The sequence below is a fragment of the Saimiri boliviensis genome, chromosome 6 (assembly GCF_048565385.1).
Source record: "Saimiri boliviensis isolate mSaiBol1 chromosome 6, mSaiBol1.pri, whole genome shotgun sequence".
In the NCBI taxonomy this organism is placed as follows: domain Eukaryota; kingdom Metazoa; phylum Chordata; class Mammalia; order Primates; family Cebidae; genus Saimiri; species Saimiri boliviensis.
The window spans coordinates 61,676,127-61,692,950 of NC_133454.1; the positions used below are offsets into that span (position 1 = coordinate 61,676,127).

Sequence of the window (16,824 nt, forward strand, 5' to 3'; positions counted from 1 at the left end):
TATGAAAGGGACTGGCTTAGGGGGCTGTGGATTGTCCTGCAGGGTGACCTCTGAACTGTTCTTCAGCCTGGGCAATTCCCAGGTTTATTTGGGGGGATGCCTGGGTCCAAGGAACCAGGGTCAGGGGCCCAGGGGTTTCTTCCTGTAGACAGGATGCCTGGCGCCTTCAATAACAGGAAACGGAGAAACTTTCTGAGGCCAAGATAGAATCTGCAAGTGAGGGGTGCAGACCGAGCAGTTTGGGGGCGGCAGGCCCCGACCAAAGCAGAGGAAGGGCTCAGGTATGGGCCCAGGGGACTGGCTGCCTTGCGTGCATGGGGGATAGAAAGCATGGGCTCCCGGAACAAGGCCCTACCCCTCCCCGCCTCAGTTTCCCCAGTGAGGGAAGGACCCGGTTCCCTATTCGGGAAAGCACTGAACCCTTTCTTGATTCTCATTGTTCCCAGGAGGGTGCGCGTTGGCTGCGCTGGGCATACCCACCCTCGCGCCACTCACAGGCAGCGTCTGTCCTGGCCCTGCGCTCACCCCATCCGGCCTCCTCTTCCGCTCCTACGCGCCTCTCGCACCCCCGGCGCCCCTGCCTGCCTCCGTCCGGGCCTCGGAGGCGTGCATACCATCCCAAGCCGGCGATCGCGCATCGCCCCCGCCCTTCCCCCTCCTCCACCCCGCCCTTCCTCCCCCTCCCGGTCGCTCCCGGGAGTCGGCTCCGGGGCCGCCGTGTGCGCAAGCGTGTCCAGCCCCTTCCCCGCCCCCCGCCCGGGGCCCCCGCCTCCCCTGCAGGCGGACTCGTCCGCTCGCAGGCCGGCCCTGCGCCCGGGACAGGGACCGGGCCGAGCGGAGCCGTCGCGCCAGCGCTGCCCTGAGGGTCGGTGCGCCTAGCGGATCGGAGCTGCGCGCGGAACTGTGCTGCCCCGCCCCGCTCCACCCGCGAGGGTGAGTATGCGGCGGCCGGGCGCGGGGGCCCGCGGGGGAGGCGGGGAGCCGTGGGGTCCTCGGCCGCCTGACCTCAACCCGCGCGGCGACTCCGGGGGTCGGGCCCGGCACGTGGGCGCAGCGCGGGTTGGGGTGGGGCGGCCACAGCCCTGTAGAGCTGCTTTCCGGGGTCCCTTTTCCTGCACCAGATTTTCGCGGGAAGCCGGATCCTCTCCGCTCGCTCCTTTGGAGTGAGCAAGCCGGACAGTCCTGCGGAAAGTTTCCGCCCCACTCCGCCCCACTCCCCAAGCCCTGCGCCCGGACTGAAGAGGCTGCCTTCACCTCCAGCATCCTCGAGCGATGGTTTCTCTCACAACTACCCTGGTCAGGTCCAGCACATGGGAGCTCGCTGTGCTGGAGGTGACAGGCTTTGCCTTGTCTGCCTGTGTGCAGGAGTCGCAAGGTTGCTGAGCAGAACCCAAAGGTGGAGTTGTCAGTGGGAGGCCGGCCGTGGCCAGGGCCCCAGGGCCACGTTATGGGGGTCGTCAGGCCTAGGCCACTGTGCCTCACAGCTGCACGGGTGGTGAGCAGTGGGGAGGGAAGGGTTTCGAGGAGTGGGCTCAGCTGTCTGCTGTGAGTGTCTCCTCGGGGTCCTGGCTGGCAGGGATCTCCCGGGCATCCCAGAACCGCCAACATGTCTGCCAGCAGTGACCGTCCATTCCCAGTCTTGCCGGGAGGCTCTGTTTGGGCAGCGTGAGGCCTGACCTACTGTGGCTGCTTCCTCTGTTCCCCAGCCTGGGTCCGGAGGGCCTGGCTTAGGGAACTGCTGCCAGAAGGCTGGGGGTTTAGGCAGTGTTCGGTTGCCCAGCTGTGCCCTGTCTGACCTCATGGCCACCCACAGGCTGGCACCCCCCACACAGGCTTCTTGGGGATGCCTGTACTTTCCACCGCCGGAGGGAGGCACCGCGTGGAAGCCAAGCTCAGGCGGACTCGTTCTTTGTGAACCTTGGAACAGGCCTGGCACAGGCTGAGTTCTCACAAGAGACACACACCCGTGTCACTCTCTCCTGAGCTGTGCTGGACCTGTCCTGCAGTCCCCACCTCCTCTATGTCCTGGCCCTGGCATTTGCCAGGGAGATTTTAAATGAGTTGATATGTACTAAGTGCTTTGAAAGGCGCCTGCACATAGGAAGAGCTGTGTAAATGTTCACTAGTAGTCATACTTTTCCCATGCTTTTACTCTCCAAAGCTGCCTGATAATTCTAGAGTGGGTTGCGGTGACGTGCCAGCTATTTGGGGCCTAGAAATGGACTCTCGAGGCTGTTTTGCTTGCTGAGAGCAGGTCTGGGAATGCCCCTTGACCAAGCTGAGGCGTCCCAGGTCCTGGGACCATTCCCCACCCTGCTCCTGGCCCATTTCCAGACTGCTCCTGTGCCGAGCCCCATTGCGCTGGGTGGGTGATCTTAGGCTGCCCCATGGGCCCTGGGCTCCTCCAAGACAAGGACAGCTTGCCAGGAGTTGAGGCCCGACCCCCAGAGACTTCAAGATGGCAGCAGAGGTTGTGAGGGTGCAAATGGAAGGAGAAGTTAGAAAAGTGAATTCGAAGTTGCCAGCTTGGACTCTGGGCAGAGGGGGTATCTTTAGCTTCGGAGTGGGCTGCTGTTCAGGGACTACAGGGCTGCCTTCCCTGTGAGTTGACGCCCAGGCTGAGGAGCCTCTGGGCTGTCTTCCCTTTGGATGCAGTGACTTTCCCCCTGCTTCTCAGGAACAGAGTACTGTGCGCTCTTCTCTGGGTCTCTCTTCATAGAGACTGCTCCAGGAGTTGTCCCAATGAAGTTGGGAATTCTTCCTCTTGGAATGGCTCAAAGGTTTGCACCATCCGTTGCAGGGAAAGGATCCCTCTATCTCGGACTAATACAAATGTTTGCATGCCTGCAGGGTTCCAGACCCTGGGCCTATAGGGAAAGGAACTGGTTGAGGGCCCCACAGGGGATGATAAAGAGGGAGCTTGGACCTCAAGTGGGGTCTGAAGTCCAAGCCTGCAGATTGCCATCAAGGCAGCTACCAGAGCCTAGCCAAGCTCCTGGCCCCTCGGAGATGGACCTTGGATGCTGGACAGCGGGGCAGTCTGGCAGTGCAGGGTGGGGCACCCCGAGCACACAGCCCCTGTTTCCTACCCCTCGCCTCAGTCACACTGGGCCGACTGGACATTCCCTGCAGCTGGCTTCTGGGAGTGGTTTAGCTCCCGCTCTGTGTTCCCCTCACTCTGGGATCCTCCTTCCTTCTCAAGACCCACGACCTTGACACAAAGCTGTTGGTTGCCGGGAGGAAATGGCGAGGGCAGGCAGATTTGGGTAACTGTTGTCATTAACCCCCTCTGCTTTGTTGCCCGCTTCCCAGATGTGTTCAGTGCTTCTGTATGTGTCCTGAGTGGCCCTGGATGGGCTATTGGCTGTCCCTGGCCTCAGAATCACCTCTAACCCCTGCCACATTTGGTGGAGGGAGGTGTCTGAATGAAGTCCTTTATTCTACAGATGGAGGAAGTGGTCAGTGTAGCCTCACGTGGGAGCAGCAGCATGTGATGCCCAGGCCCCAGCCAAGTGCCCATCGGCTTCCAACTGGAGACCCTGAGCCCTGCAGGGGCTGAACTCCCCCAAAGGGTTGCTTGGGTTGTTGCTTTTCGGGGTTAGAGTGAGTGTGAGTGTCCTGAGCTGCGGGTTATCTTTTAGTGTTGGCTGAACTGTCACCTGGGATCTAAAGCCAGGCCACAGCTCCATCTCTGTCCCCCCACACCCCACCCTGCCCTGCAGAAAGATGATGTGATCACTGTAGACCGAAGCCCTGGGCTCTGCTGCTGGTCCAGCAGGGAGGAGGTTCCTGCTGCTCTGGCTAAAGTGAGGTGTGGGTTTGGCTGGGCCTTCAGTTTCCCACCTGTGCCTTGAGAGTGAGGAAGTCCTGGCCGCAGGAGCCCAGAAGCACCTGAGTTGGAGAGTCCCTCTGTCCCACCTGCAGCTCATTCAAGCCTGTGCCTAGGGGTTGCCGTCCTCAGGATCTTGCTTTCCTGGTTAGGGGAGGCAGCCTTGAAGAGTGCAGGGGCCAGTTTGGAGAGTGCTAGGGAATGCTGGTCTGCTCCGATGCTGCTTATGCCCTGTGTCCTCTGCCAACTGCAGCATGAACATCTGTCCCCATAATCAAAAGGGCCTCAGCAAATAACAAAAAGATTGCCATTTAACAGTCAGGCATTTATTAAAAACCTGGCCCAATAAACTTAAAAAAAAAAAAAAAAAAGATGTGCTAGACACTCTACATCACTTCGTGTGAGCCTCACACAACCCTGTAATTAAGCCCATTTATAAATGAAGAAATGGAGGATTGAAGGATTAAGTTACTTGGCCAAGGTCACACGGCTCGTAAGCAGCTGAGCTAGGACTCAAATCCAGGCCTGTTTCCAAAAACCTTCGCTTTTCAGCCCAGTTCTCAACTGCCCCCTGGAGTTTGCCCATTCTGCCCAATGAAGAAGGAGATCCCAGCTTAAAGGCTTTTGTAAAGGGGTTTGCTGAAGGCCACAGTGTATTAGTATCAAAGGTGGAACACAAATCCAGGCCTCTGAGTGCTGTCCTGAACCCCACATTCTGGCCGGGCCCTTTGCCTGAACTCAGGCTTGTCCGCTTTCTCGGTTGGGCAGGGCGGGGCAGGACAGGGTTCTCCTCCCTCCTTCCTTCCTCCTTCCCTCCTTCCCTGCCGGCCCTCCCAGCCCTCCCAGCCCTCCCAACCCCCACCTCTGCTGCTTTCCCTTGGCAATTGCTTCCATCTGGCCTGCCTGCAGCTCCTATTCCTTTGGAAATGCGGCTGCCGCCCACATGGCTGCAAGGCAACCATGGCCACACGTGGGGAAGGGGAGGGGCCCTACGGGGTCTAAGCACAGGGACTCCAGCCAAGGTGGCTGCTCCCGGCATCTGGCATCCTGATTCCTGCCAGGCAGAAGCACCTTGGCTGCCTGGCCCTCCTTGACGCCCGTCCTGGGCTGGCTGAAGGCCAGAGAAGTTCCCAAAGACCCAATTCTCCTTCCAACATGGTGAACTGTTTCGTCCGAAGGGAAGCTCAGCACCAGCAATCCTCCCTGTCCCTTACAGGTTGCTCAGGTTGGGAAGAGGGATTCCTGGCAGGAGAGAATTAGGAGCCAGCCAGGGTATATCCTGGGTTCCCACTGGGTTCTGATCATTTGGAGGGAAGTCATACAAGGGACTGACTGCTGAGGGCAGAGGCTGAGGGATCCGTGGAGTTCTGGGCAGGTGAGAGGCAGGTGAGAGGCAGCTGACTTGCTTCATGACTGTAGGCATGTGCCACCACACTAGGCTAATTTTTCTATTTTTTGTAGAGATAGGGTTTTGCCATGATGCCCAGGCTGGTCTTGAACTTCTGGGCTCAAGCCATCCACCTGTCTTGGCCTCCCAAAGTGCTGGGATTATAGGCGTGAGCCACTGCGCCTGGCTGAGCGTGTCTGCCTTGTTCACTGCTATATATCCTTGATGCCTAAAACGATGTCTAGCAAATAGTAAGCACTCGGTAGATTCTTGTGTGTTGAGTGATGGAAATGCAGCTGAGGCGTGCTGACCTTGGCTTTGCTGCGTCTTTACTTTGTTTCCTCCTTCTTCCAGGGCAAAGGGAAAAAGTTTCCTTTTTGCCAGGTGAGCTGTTTGCCAGAGAAGGGTCTGGCCTCAGCTGTGTGCTGCCACCTGGGTGGTCTCTGGTTAGACGCCAGAGAGGCAGGTAGGAGCCCAGGTGAGGTTGGGCAGGAGTTTGTCCCCTGAGGAGGGTGTGCCCCATTCCACCCATCCCAGGGTCAGCTGGCCACATTTCTGTACCTGTCACCTTTCCCTAGTAGCCTTCAAGTCCCTGCAGACAGGTCCTGACCTCATCTCCAGTGCCTATGTCAGTCCTCTCCTTATTTAAGGCCCAGGAAAGGTACCCTAGGGTGGAACCCTCATTTGGGTGGCGTCTCAGGAGTGACAGCTTTGGAGGAGCGAGGGGTTCACCCACATTTTGCCTCCTCCCGAATAGCTCCACTTTTATTCCTTGTACATACTGCGCTTCCACTTACATTTTTTTTTTTTTTTTTTGAAACTGGAACAGAGGGTTTCTTGGCTTTTTTTTTTTTTTAAACCCCCATTGAGCTCCAATTGTGACCCCCACGGTTCTCATTTTCTGGTAGCATGCCATGTGTGATCTCACCTCCTCGCCTTTGCTCCTGCTGCCACTCGCATGGCTTGGCCATTGTTGGTAATGACCTTGCTAGACTGCAAATGTCCTTCAGCATCAACTGAAGCCCCAGTCCCGGGAAACCACCCTGACCACCCAGCACCGGCACTTCTCCCCCTGCATTCTTCACTCCCTGCAGGTCCCACGCCTGTGCTGGTGTGAGCCCAGCGTGGACCTCAGTGGGGCTCAAGCTGAACCAAAGGTAGGTGGTCCGGGGGGCAGTGCCCCAGGTGGTGGTGTGGAGCTGTGAGATTTGTTTTCCTGGAAGCAGGCTGGAGGCTCTCAGTCCTTCCCTCCATGCATAGCCTTGGGCAGAGCTCGAAGCCTGCCTTTGTAGCCTCCGTTTCCTTCTCTGAGAAATTAATATTTCTTTTTTTTGAGAGGAGTCTGGCTCGTCCAGGCTGGAGTGCAGTGGCTTGATCTTGGCTCACCGCAACCTCCATCTCCTGGGTTCCAGCAATTCTCTGCCTCAGCCTCCCAAGTAGCTGGGATTACAGGTGCCCACCAGCACATCCGGCCAATTTTTTGTATGTTTGGTAGAGACGGGGGTCTCACTATGTTGGCCAAGCTGGTCTCGAACTCCTGACCTCAAATGATCCACCTGCCTCGGCCTCCCAAAGTGCTGGGATTACAGGTGTGAGCCACAGTGCCCAGCCCAGCCAAGCCAACACTACTTAATGAGGTCACATTTCAGATAACATCCAGTACCCAGAATCTAGCCCTCTGTAAATGCTGGCTGGTGTGGTTTTCTGGGATTACAGGGTGGGATCCAGAGACTGAAGAGGGTCTACTTTCTGGCCAAGGGAAGAGGGGCAGGTGACCCACTAGGAGCCATTCCTGGCATCCTTTGTCCCTGTCCATTACCAGTTATGTGACCCCAGGCAGGTCTTGCACTCTGGTTCTCAATTAACATCTGTGTTAATTGGGGTAAGAGTATCTGCCGCACCTCACAGCCTGGTGATTGGCAAACAAGACAAACATTTTTCAGGCTAGGAGAGGCCTCAGAGATTGGCTGTCATTTTGCAAACGAGGGAACAGAGACTCAGAAAAGTAACTTGCTTGTTCAGGGTCACAGAGCATCTCTCTCCCCGCAGGCAGGGAGCAGGTAATTGGGCTGAGCCTCGGGGTGACCCTTCTCTGTCTTTCTCCAGCCCCTACCTCATGCCTGGCCTGTTCAGCTGGTCTGTTCTCCAGGCCCCTAGGACTGGGTGGGCTAAGATGAGTGGTCTAGAAATCCCTCCCCAGCTGGGCTGGACGGAATGAGATGCTGGCTGAGGAGCGGGTGTTGATGGAGTGCGGGAGCTTGTCCTCACAGGCAGTGTGCTCTGTTTCTCCAGACCTCCTGCCCCCATCTCCTTCGTGTCCCTGTTTGAGCCGTGTTCTTTTTCAATCCCCTCTGCCTGCCTTCTCTTTCCACCCCTAGATTTCCCACCTTCTTCAGTGATCTCTCTGCCTTCGTTCTCTCCTTGCGCTTGTTTCTCTGTTCTGCCTTTTCTCTCCAGCCTGAGCATTCAGGTTGTCCTCCTAGTGGCACCTAGACTCTGGGGTGGCTGGGTTGGGTTGCCTGGACGTTGGGGATGTTCGGGAGAACCTTCATTGGGAGCCCATGGGAGCAGGAGTCAGCTCCTCCTGCTGGCAGCTCCAGCATTTTAGAATGAAAATGCCTCTTCGAGGAGTTGAGTTTGGCGAAGAGACAGTGCCTGCCCAAAGTATGCAATACTTTTATCTTTAGCTCAGCTCCTGATGCCTCATGCACCTCTTTGGACATCTTCCTGCAAAGGATGGTAGGATCTCATCATTCTGGGGCCTGAGGCTCTCCAAAGATGGGCTGACTGAGCTTCCCTAGCCTGTGACCTGAACCGTCCACCTTCTCCTCTCTTGAGCTCTTTCCCCAGGGGAACCTGCTCGAATGAGGGGAGATGGCCAACACAGAGAGATTTCTACTCTCTGACCCCACTGAGGTGAGCACACAGCAGCATGCTGTGCTTGGGTCTGGATGCACTCCCCAACCTCCCAGGCCCGGCGTCGTGCTGCCCTGTCCCTAGCCCAGAGCTTGCCTCTAATGGCTTTGTGACCCTGGCTTTGCACTGCGGCTTTGTTCTGCCTTAGGGACCAGCTGGTCCCCTTCTGTGCTTCCACACAGTGGAGACTGATCCCTGACCACCCATTCAGCTGCCTGGCGGCCCTGGGGCAAGTGTTTGTCCCCCATCTCCCAAAATGGAGGCATGTAGGGGCTTCCTGCCCAGAGTCCCAACCCTGCCAAGGCAGAGGGAATGGGGAACAGCTGCGTTGGCTGATTCCGGCTCCATATGGATTTGGTTTGACAACAAAGCTCCCTCTGTGTGTTCCCAAGCCCCTTACATAACCGGGGGCTCTGGGCAGAGGAGGAAAAAGGGAGGAGGTGGAGATGGGGACCAGGGGACACCAGAATGGGATGGCTGGAAAGGACACAGGGACCAGGAGGAGAGGGCAGGAGACGAAGGCCAGAGGGGAAGAGAGAGTGGGAACAGGAGGGGGAAGTGCTGGTCTTGGCGTCTCAGTTCAGTCTCCTGCCTCCTGTGGTGGTGGGGGTGGGGGGAGGTGGTGAAGTCCAGGCCACGGACCTCTGCTTGTGGATGCTTTGTCTTGTTCTCCTTGGACCTTTCCCTCCTGTCCTGGATGAGCTGAGGAGGGCTGTGGGACCTGTCCGGGGTGAGGTGAGGTCGGGTGTTGGGCTGGACTTGGGAGGCTGGTCCTTGGCTCCACCCACCCGGTAACTGAATAAATGCCATTAAAAGAAAAATCTGTTTCCTCTCTCTCCCGGCTTCTATTGCCTTCCCCCAGGACCCATTCCTGGTTCCAGAACCCCCCTGACCGCTCCTCTCGCGATGCTCAGAAGGGCAGAATAACTGCAGCCTTTCCCTGTGGCCTGCCACACTGGTCCCAGGCCCCCTCCCGGCCCACTCATCCAGGGACACAGCCCTGGCCTTGGCCCACCCCCGTTAGAGGGTGTGTGGCCCTGAAACGCACTCCCTGCTCCGTGATCAGACGCTGTCTTCTGAGCATCACTGACCCTGCAGCTGTCCAAATAGAGCAAGAAGCAAATGTTCTCCTTGGGGCACAGCTGGACTGACAGCCCTGCAGGGCCAGGTGAGCTGCCAGGCCTGGGTGTGCTCTCGGGTGTGAGTGTGGGTATGGGGGCACCACCTCCTGAGCCTCCATCCTTTCAGCTCCTCCTGGGCAGAGGGAACAGCCACTCAGGGGTGGCCAGGAGGATTGGGGGCCTCTGGGCTCTCCCAGCTTCAGCTGGGGCTGGGACCTTGGGGGACTTGCTCTCCTGGGTGTCCCCAGGCTCTGTCTCTGGTCTGTGCCACAGTGTCTGGGTTTCTGGCACCAGGCTTCCTTGGGAAGAGCCTCTGGGTGTGCACCGGCCCTGAGGGTGAGGCTGGTCCCAGGCTGCAGGGGACTGAGGGCCCAGCTCTTCCACCTTGAGAACAAGGATGGTCCCTCAAGGGTGGGAGGAGGAGGAGGTGCTGGCCAGGACCTTAGATTACCCAGGGCATGGGGCTGGGGCATCGCAGATGTTGAAGAAGCCGGTGTTCAGGCACTTGGCAGGACCCGTGGCACCACTAAGTTGACTTAGTGTCTCTGCCCTGGGGTATCACATGGGACCCTGGGCTGGCTGCTGTGTGCAGGGGTGGGTGCGGGCCATGGACCAGACCTGCTGATCAAGTTGTAGGCTCTGGAATCCTCTGTCCCCAGGCAGTGACCGGGCCCTGACAGACCTGAGTGTGGCCCTCCCATCACTCCCCCAGGTATGAGTGCAGATGACCCTGAAATTGCTAAAGCCTCGAGTCTTAAGCCCAGGAAATGTGAGCAGGCTGGGCACCCAGATTTGGGTGCTGGGTGGGCTGAGAGGACAGTCCTTGTCACTGGGACTAGGCACAGGTGCAGAGAGGCTGGGCCGGGCCCAGAGGACAGTGAGTGAGTGTTGCCTGGGGGCCCAGCCAGGGAGTGTCCTTCAGGGGCAGCAGGCTCTGCAGTACCCTTGGGCATGGCCACAGACTGCCCTGGGACACTCCCCAGACCTTCTGGGAACACACCTGTGGGGCTCCTAGGTGTGGCTGGGTCTCCTGTTAGAAACTGGTTTCTTCCTGGGAGCTGAGTTTGCTGGACCGAGGGTGAGGAGCCAGAGTTCCCCTTTCTTTGGCTTTGGAGGGAAGAGGTCCCTGAGGGCTGGCACAGCCACTCCCTACCCACTGGGAGGCTCCAGGCTGCCTGGTGATGGCTCCAGGGACCTGCAAGCTGACAAAGTCTACAGGAGCCAGAGCTGGGGTGGGAGGAACGCAGTGGGCCTGGGGGAGGCAGAGCAGCGGCCCCTGGGCCCTGACTAGCCCTGAGGAATGGGGGAAGAGTGCGCCCCGGCGGGGGGAGCCCCTCAGACCCCGGAAGCTGTATGTGGGCACTGGGGGTGGGGTGGGCAGAGCTGGCTGTGTGTGTGTGTGTGTGTGTGTGTGTGTGTGTGTGTGAGACCAGGCTTGCGGGTGCCTGAGTACGGACTAGCGTGTTTGTGCTGGAGAAGCCTGTGTAGGTTACTGACATGGGAGGGCCAGTGAGCCACAGGGACTGGAGAGCTGGCACAGAAAGGGGCTATCTGTCCCTCCTGGCTCTGGGTGTGGGTGCAGCTGTGCCTGTTCCACATTTCCCCACCAGAGGTGGCCCTGGGTTATCAGCTGCCCAGAGCTTCAACCAGCCCTGCCCCACATTCACACCAGTTCCCCCAGAGGGGCCACTGCACAGAGACTTAGCTCTGGGCACCTAGGAGGGCCCCTTCTCCCCTCATCGTCCCTCCCTCATGGCTCACCTTTACTCTGAGGGGGTGGACTCCCTGCTGGGGACAAGCTGGAGAGGGACTCTCTTGCGGACTTCTTTGTTCGCAGGGAAGGGCTGCTGCAGGATGGAGGGCTTGCTTTTCCTGTCCCCCCTCGAACCTCCTTCACTCAGTCCTCATCTGGGGGCCCTGCCCCACTCTCCCTCTCACGTGCAGGGGCTTCCCCTCTGGCGAGCCTGCCTCGCTTCTCCCCGGCTCAGCCCCTTTTACCCTGCTGGCTCCTAATGGGACTTCAGGTGTGGACCCTCAGCTGCACAGGTCCAGAAACTTCGTTGTTCGTCAAGCGCCAGGCTGACCCTGGTATCCGTATTAGTGCCCAGGAGATGTTCTGGTGAGGGGAGGCGGGGGTGCAGGGTCTGCCGAGTGAGGGTTCCTACTCAGAGGAGACAGAGGAAAGGGGTTTCTGAGCCCAGATCTTCGCTGCTCCGAGATACTCAGAACCAGAGCGGAGAGGCTGAATTGAGAGGCTGTAGTGTGGGGCAGGGCTGGAATTAGTGGCACCAGTGCTGAACATTGGCCTGTACTGTCCTGCTGGGGATTTGGGGGACCGGGTTTAGATAGAGTGTATCACCTGCATAGGGAGCACTGTTCTGGAAGTGGACTCTGTTCAGGTGTCGGGGGCCTGCCTTTGCGGGGCACCGTGGTGGAGATAGAGCGCCACTCATGACAGGAGGCTGGTGTCTGATCAGGCTGAGGGATCCGGGTGCCAGCCCTTCGGGGAAGGCAGAAAGAGGCGGAACTGGTCAAGGCCTGGGCGCCAACTCCAGGAGGTGCCACACCCAGAAAGAGAGAGAGAGTGGCCTCCTCCCCTCCCCTTCTGCATGCCACCCATCCCAGCAGCACCCCCTGAGGCTGGGCCCTGGATGGATCTGAATTGAGGGCAGGGCAGAGTGGGAGTGGCAGTGCCTCTGCCTGTCTCCCTGGCCTCGGCAGAGTCTGTGTCACATCTGGACCAGGAGAGGTGAGTGTGATTGTGGTAGTGGTGGGGGCAGTGGCTGAGGACCCCTCTCTTTGCTGGGCTGGGGCAGAGTTTGAATGGAGAGGGGCTGCCTGTGCCTGGGAGGGGAGGTCCAGGTGTTGCTGGCACCTTCCGGGTCCTGAGTGCCTGCTCTGTTGTGCCCGGCCGCTGCTGAGGCTGTGGATGTTCAAAACCAGGACATGTTTTGAGGCTCAGGACACCTCTCAGGACTTGCTGCTGTTGCCCCCACTTAAAAGAGGAGTCCTCTGAGGCTCTGAGAGGTTAAGTATCTGGTCTGGATCACCTGATCAGTTTCTGAGCTCCAGATAGCTCATCCCAAATTTCATGGCTGCACAGAGTGTGGGGAATAATAGTTCCTGCTGCGTGTACTTTAAATCCTGGTTCCACCATTTTTGAGCTATCTTATCTTGGGACACTTAATGTAGTCACTCTGTGCCTCAGTTTCCCTATCTGTCAGTGAGAATTAAAGAGTACTCCTCCTCTAGTTGTTGAAAACATTACTATTATGCATAGCAGGCAAGGCACGGTGGCTCCCTCCTGTAATCCCAGCACTTTGGGAGACCTAGGCGGGTGGATCACATTGGGTCAGGAGTTGGATACCAGCCTGGCCAACATGGTGAAACCCTGTCTCTACTAAAAATACAAAAATTAGCTGGACATGATGGCACGCGCCTCTAATCCCAGCTACTTGGGAGGCTGAGCAGGAGAATGGTTTGAACCCAGAAAGTGGAGGTTGCAGTCAGCTGAGATTGCACCACTGTACTCCGGCTTGGACCACAGAGTGAGAATCATTTGAAAAAAAAACAAACAAAGATTATGTTCAGCAGTGGCAGCACAGCTCCAGGGATTATTTAAAAGTGAATCCAGGGCCAGGATGGTTCATGCCTGGAGGCCGAAGCAGGCGGATCACCTGAGGTCAGGAGTTCGTGACTAGCCTGGCCAACAAGGCAAAACCCTGTCTCTACTAAAAGGAAACCCCTGTTTCTGCCGTGCCATTGTGCCTGAGTCAGTGCCCTGCTAGCAATCGGCCTGCAGGCCCTGTGGCTTCTGTTTCTGCTGATCTCTCCAGCCTCACTATGTCTGGGGAGGCCTTGGGGTCCCCAGTGGGCACTGGGACAGGGGTATTATTCCACTAGGCCTTCTGTGGAGCAGGTAGGGAAGGAGTGATGTGCCCCCTGCAGCTCTCCTGGGACCATACAGGTTAGTCCTGTGGGTGACCTCACTTTAGAGACGGCTGGCCAGCTGTCCCAGAATTAGGACGTGGGTGCAGCTGGACCAAAGGTGGCTGGAGCCAGCTCTACAGAAACCACACCTGCTCATGAGAAGGATATCCTTGTGAGTACAGAGGAGATGGCACGGAGAGAGACACACACCCGGGGTGGCTCTGCCAGCTTCCCCTGGGGTCCTGGCAAAGCCCGGGTCTTGCACACCCAGATCTTTGCACTGCGCTGATTTAACTTGGGAAGAGAGAAGGAAGTCAGCTGCTCTGAATGGTGTTGCTGCTAATCTCTACAGCACTTTCCTGTAAATTAGGAAAGGGAATGCCCCACCCCCATCCCCCACCCGGTTGGAGACTCGGGGCACTAGAGCATACAGTTTGGCAAGCAGGTGGAGGGCTGGAGCCCACCCTCACTTGCCACCCTGTCTGGGCTGTGATTGCCCAGGGTGCATACTGTGTCTGGTGCTCTGCCCTGCTATTTCTGTCCTCAGGGTAGGACATATGGAAGGTAAGGAGGGCCGGTCAGTGGGAGGCACAGGTGCTGCATGTTCTGGGGTTTGAGATCAGCTGCTTCCATTCAGTAATGATCTTTGGAGCTAAGTTAATTGTTGTCTGCTTATTCGACCTCCCTTCCAGATAGTGCCTTTTTCTTTTTCTTCTTCTTCTTCTTATTTTTGGAGACAGAGTTTCACTCCTGTTGCCCAGGCTGGAGTGCAGTAATGGGATCTCAGCTCACTGCAACCTCCGCCTCCCATGTTAAGCGATTCTCATGCCTCATCCTCTGGAGTCGCTGGGATTACCGTGTGTGCCACAATGCCCAGCTATTTTTTCATATTTTTAGTAAAGATGGGGTTTCCCTATGTTACCCAGGCTGGTTTCGAACTCCTGACCTCAGGTGATTTGCCTGCCTCAGCCTCCCAAAGTGCTGGGATTACAGGTATGAGCTACCACACCAGGCCGATAGTGCCATTTTAAAAAATCTCTATTTACCCAGTGGAAAACCTGAGACCCAGAAAGGTCGTTCACATTTACAGAAATGATGGTTGGTCCAGAGTTCAGGTCCAAGTGTGGGACTTCAACATTTACATTCCTTATTTTTTTCTTCTTCCTTTTTTTTTTTCCTTTTAATCAAATTATTAGTTGAAAACATATCATACTCATCAGTTTAAAAAAGTGATGCAGCACAAACAGATCATGAGACAAAGTCACTCTCGGTTTAGCTCCTCTGCCTTGTTTTGTATCCTTCTGAGTATCTGAATATGCCTATGATTCTTTTCTGAAAGTGCATTTGGAGATAAGATCACTGTTTTACACCTGTCTTTTACATTTTAATACTACGCTTTGGAGATCCGTTGATATCAGCATGCATCGATGTGCATCCTCTTTTCACAGCTGTGTAGTGTTTCATTGTCTGTGTCCTGATTTTTTTAAACAGGTGCCTGTGCATAGATTTCAAGTTTCCTTCTTACGCTGTTAGAAAAAGTGCTGCAGTAAAGATCCTAAAAGACAAGTCTCTGTACAAATTTAGGAAACTTTTCTGTGGAATAAACTTCTGGCCATGGAATCCCTGGCATACAGGGTATTTTGATAAATATTGTGAAATGCCCTTCCAGAAGGTGGCCTGGTCTTCACTTCCAGCATACATCTGTGAGAGGACCTGCTTCCCACACTCCCCTAGCATTGTGTAGCTCAGGACCCTTGTTTTTTGCTGTTACTATTTATGAAAAATAGTGTCTCAATGACACTGGAATTTTTAAATGTAGATGACTGTCTTATGTGCCATTTATATTTCGCTACAGTAAAGTATGTATTCATAGCCTTTGCTTGTTTTTAAATTATGCTCCTTCATTGTTGGAGTGGGGGGCGGATTTGCATGAGTATGTTATAGGCTATAGGAATTAACTGATATGTTATATATGTACACATTGCAAATGCACTTCTTTTTCATTTTTCTTGTAAGCATGAGCTTGCTGTCTTGCTCTCTGTGTCTCATTTAAACTTTATGCGAATGTATTCATCTTTCATTATTTAGCTTCTGAATTTATATTTCTTCAATCACTATTCATTCTTTTTTAATTAATTAATTAATTTTTGAGATGGAGACTCGCTCTGTCACCCAGGCTGGAGTGCAGTGGTGCAATCTTAGCTCCCTGCAATCTTTGCCTCCCAGGTTCAAGCAATTCTCCTACCTCAGCCTCCCAAGTAGCTGAGACTACAGGTATGCACAACCACGCCTGGCTAATTTTTGTATTTTTTTAGTAGAGACCATGTTTGTCTGGCTGGTCTCGAACTCCTGAACTCAAGTGATCCGCCTGCCATGGCTTCCCAAAGAAACGGGATTACAGGTGTGAGGCACTGCACTGGGCCCTCATTCTTTTTTTAAATGAAAATATTTCAAACACATAAAAATTAATTTAACAGACCTCCATGTGATAATCAGTCAGATTTATCAAATGTGAACCTTATCCCATATGTTTATTTTTTCCTTTAAGAAATAAAACAAGTATAGAACTAAAGACGTGCCACTATGACCTATTCTCCATATTCCCAGAATAGAATTCTTGCTTCAAGTTGGATGCACAATGTACTTTATTCTTTCTTCTTACACATAAGCACACACTGTTTACAAATATACACACGCTTAGCGTTGTTTTCGGATTCATCCTTTATCTTTTTGCAACACTTTAAAAAGTTAATGTTTTCACATTTATCCCAATGGACCCATATGGATTGATTTCTTCAGTTGACATGACTACATGGTATTCAGTTGCATGAAGGTAGCACAGCTTATGTAGCCACCCTCTCCTGATGATGGTTAAGTTGCTTCCATTTTTTTCCATTATATATAATAATGGAATATATATAGTAATGGAAAAAAAATGGAAACACTGCTTAATAAACATTGTGTCCTATACAAGGGAGGGTTACTCTGGGCTATGCCTGGAAATGTAATCACCGGATTGTAAGGTATGCACATCTTCAGCATGACTACATATCATGGAGTGCTCTTCTAAGCCTTTGTGTCAATTGGTACTCCCACCAGCAATGCGTGAGAAAGTCTATTTGGTTTTAATCTGTATTCCCTGGCTACTAGTGGGCCTGAGCATCTTTTCATGTGTCTATTAAGTGTTTGCGTTGATTCTATGAATTGCCTTTTTGTGTTCTTTTTTATTGCTTCGATTGTTTTGATGATTGTTATGGTAAAATGCACGAGCACGTTTTTTGCCCATCTTAACCATTTTTATGTGTGTAGTTCAGTGGCATTAAGTACATTTAGAATGTGCTTCCATCCCACCATCCATCTCCAGAATTCATCTTGTCAAACTGAAACATCCTACCCACTAGTCAATAACTCCTCATTTCCATCTCCCCTCAGCCCTTGGCAGCCACCATTCTGCTTTCTGTGTCTCTGAGTTTGATTGCTTTTGAGTACCTCCTGTAAGTGGAATGATACAGTATTTGTCTTTTTGTGACTGGCTTATTTCACTTTGCATAGCGTCTTCAAGGTTAATCCATGTTGCAGCGTGTGTCAGAATTTCCTTTCTTTTTCGGGATGAATAATATTCCGTTGTATACATAGACCAC

General features: G+C 54.6%; 1 protein-coding gene across 5 annotated transcripts in view; it reads left to right on the forward strand.

The window, feature by feature from the left end:
• ST3GAL4 (ST3 beta-galactoside alpha-2,3-sialyltransferase 4) overlaps positions 1-16,824 on the forward strand; it is a 58,297-nt gene that overhangs the window by 127 nt on the left and 41,346 nt on the right. The window contains exon 1 of one of the 5 annotated variants that reach the window (XM_039470530.2): positions 746-933. The exons of 2 other annotated variants lie outside the window; for them this stretch is intronic. The gene's annotated coding sequence lies outside the window, so the exon portion shown is untranslated. Of the gene's footprint in view, positions 1-745; positions 934-6,225; positions 6,374-16,824 lie in introns of those variants that run through there. 2 more of the 5 variants (XM_039470529.2, XM_074400846.1) reach the window with 2 other exon arrangements.